Here is a 3,538-nt window from a genome sequence, read left to right as displayed (position 1 = left end):
TGCATGTGTGTTTATTTGTACAAGCTTACAGTAACTATCAGGCAAATAGGAAACTGCTCTCCATATAATCACGAGCACCTGAGATGGGATCTCAAGCACCATTGTTCCAAGACTGGTGGGGTGTGTACCTGCAGCAATAGCACTTGGTGGCCAGAGATAGGAGGCACTCTGGAACTTTTGTCAAGTCAATTTCGGTTAATTGGTTCAGTCACAGAGTTCATCTTAAAAGTTAAACTTAAAAAAAAATAAATAATACAGTCAAGAACTAGACATGAAATGCTGGCCAACAAATCATGTTGCTCATACATATAAAAACTCCCATGCATACACATTCTGAAACCCTTGTGAACATAAACATTATACATTTACAGACCTATAAAATATTGATAATCACCAGTATGACTAAATGAAAAGATGCAAAACTAACTCCGACAAAGATATAAAATAGGATATAGCTATAGTAATAGCAACATGTGGATATTTAAATTCAGAGTAGAGTTTGAATCACAGTGTTTTAGCATGCTTCTATTGTTTTCTGGATTACTATTTTAGGCAAAGTTTTCTTCCCATTTTGTTGTCATTGGAGTAAGGCTTTGGGTCACATTCTGACATCTATGCAGAAAGCATGGCTTTTTTGTAAATGGCTTTTAGTGTGTCTGGAAATATTATCCTGCCAGGCAGCAATGGTGAAAAGCTTGTGTGTTTTATCATGAAAACATTTTTAAAATATGTATTTAGGATCACTTTAAGAAATATCAAATTGAATTTCCATTAGTATTTCAATGCTCAGCCTGGATGAGTGTACGAGATTAACCTTAATCATGGTTTTCTCGAGCCTAGTTAGCTTCATCTTTTCCTAATGCAGTCCTCTCTCAACTTATTTTTTTGACATATTGCTTCCAATAAGCTTCAATTATGCTTTTAAATTCTTTAAAAAGTCAGTAGAGGCTTCCCGCTCTTCAGAATTTTACTCGTTAGATGTGGAAACTATGTTAAAAACATTTCAATGATACAAAACTGCTGCACATTTACAGAGAAAAATATCCTCTTTAGGACGGTTTTGTTGTTGTTGTTGTTATTTTTCTTTTTTTGCAGAAGTAATTAATAGTAATAATGTCTTGTTACTGGTCTTTCAATTACATTTTTAGTTCCAAATCAAATGGATACAACAGGCAAGTTTTTGAAGCTATGACTTTATTCTTGTATAAAACAGAGGATACTATTTCAAAAATTTTGTTGAATTTTTGAAGCATTTGGAACTCAAATGAATAGTCAAATACAAATACACATAACAATTTAAAATAGTAAATGCAATATAAGAAAGACAAATTAATAGAATAGTACAATGTCACATTTTAAAATATATTGTTTTGAATTGTGCATGAGGAAAATTTTAAAATTCACCCATTAATAAATAATAGTTTCCTGAAGGATTTGTTTTTGTTCACATAATGTATGTGAAAGTCCATTTTTTTCTATGATTTTATTTTTCTGCCCCTCTCTACAACTCCATGTTTCTCTATGGAATCTATTTATATAGCCCTTTGGATGTATTGATGTCAAAATTGACTTCTTACATTGAAACAACAAAATCAACCTCTTATCTTTCGACATTGGAAGCTAAAGTGAGTCACAAATGGGATAAATGGAAACTTTATTTTGTACTCTTTCAGTGTATAACTCACATCTCTAGAAAAACTAGTATGGAAGAAATGTCATCATGCTTGGCATAAATTATTTAAGTGCATACATTCAATGTTTCTATTAGAATTTGTGTGTTCCACATAGTTATGCATTTATTAATAATTTGTATATGAAAAAGAGATTTGATGTACATGTGAAGTATTTATATGGTGTGATATATAAGGAAGATAAAAGAGAAGGTGTATGATGTGCAAGCTGAGACTACAGGTTAAATGCATAGAGCATTAAATGTGCAACAAATTGTATGCGTGTCTCAGAATTCAATATTAGACTTAAATAATTTTAATTTCCCACCCACTTGTATATTTGACAATATAAAGAGTAATTCCAGAAAATACATAGTCAGGTTGATGATATACCAGTATTTTATATTTTAAGATTCAAAACACACAGGTAGAAAAACGAAAGATTGACTTTTCAGAGCAAATACTCCTTGAACAGAACGTTTATTTGATTTCTTCATATTACAAATGAAATACCATCAATTACTTGAGAATCAGTGGCAGAATATAGCACTCACTTGGCATACTATAATCAATTTTTTATGCCATAAAAGATTATAAATCAATTCAGCTCTGCTTCCAAAAGCCAAAAGATCTTTGCGAAAACCCTCAGCTTTCTTAAGTCCTATTCCAGCTTTCCATTTCTCATTATAATGCTTTAAGAAGGTATGTCCAGAATTTTACAAGTGCAGGCCATGTGATGTTTTCTGAGTAGATACTGCATTTTAGTTTGATTTTGATTATTCTTATAATATTAAATAGTGTTGTATTGAAACCTTAAAGAGTAAGTTCTATAATCTGCCATGAGTCTTTAAATACAAATCCTGACACAGTGTTGATTTTCAATCTGTAAATCTTCTAACAGAAAATTAGTTCTGTACATTCCAATATTCAACCTACTATGTTTGCACACAAGTTGTGTTATTGTTTAATCATAAATATCTTATTGATTATCTTTCCAGAACACATTCATTATAAGATGTTTTATAGTAAGAATAATATTATCAGATTTTTCCCTAAAACTATATCTGGTGAGGTTTCAACTTTTTACTACTGATGGGAAAAAATATTCTACATTTTTTCTTATTGTTTTTTTTATGCTGATACTATTTTCATCTACTTTCCTTTAAAGTAAAAAAAAAAAAAAAAAAAACAAAAACAAAAACCCAAAAGTGGAAAGAGGAATCTGAATGATCAATTGTCAGTGATTGAAATCCAAAGTTCATTTGTAAACTACGGTAAGTTATATGAACAATGATAATTGTTAAAATGAACTTCCATTTTTTAAAAGAGTTAATATCATGATTACAAACCTAAATTGGTTGTCTTAAAACAGTCCTTTAAATTTTCCAATATGGACAAGAATCAAGATGAGTTAGATGATTAAAACTTATTTAAAATATCATCAATGTTCATTTAAATCTTATTATAGTTCATAAATAATGCACAAAGGCATAGGCTTTGTGTATGCAGGCTTTGTGAATATTTTTAAACTCAGTTTTCATAAAATTTGTTAGTGTGTGTTCATATATGTATGGTTTTGTCAGAGGAGGTATGCTAAAGTTTTCAAATGTCTCAAAATCACACACCATCCTGGCTTAGCTTTTCCTGACTCACAGTTCTTCCAAGATGCTGTTCATGGAACAAAACACACTGTTTAGGGGCTGGAGAGATGGCTCAGAGGTTAAGAGCATTGCCTGCTCTTCCAAAGGTCCTGAGTTCAATTCCCAGCAACCACATGGTGGCTTACAACCATCTGTAATGAGGTCTGGTGCCCTCTTCTGGCCTTCAGGCATACACACAGACAGAATATTGTATACATAATAAATAAA

This window comes from Alexandromys fortis, unplaced genomic scaffold (assembly GCF_014885135.2).
Source record: "Alexandromys fortis isolate MF-2015 unplaced genomic scaffold, M_Fortis_MF-2015_v1.1 scaffold_15, whole genome shotgun sequence".
In the NCBI taxonomy this organism is placed as follows: Eukaryota; Metazoa; Chordata; class Mammalia; order Rodentia; family Cricetidae; genus Alexandromys; species Alexandromys fortis.
This window is presented reverse-complemented; position numbering follows the sequence as displayed.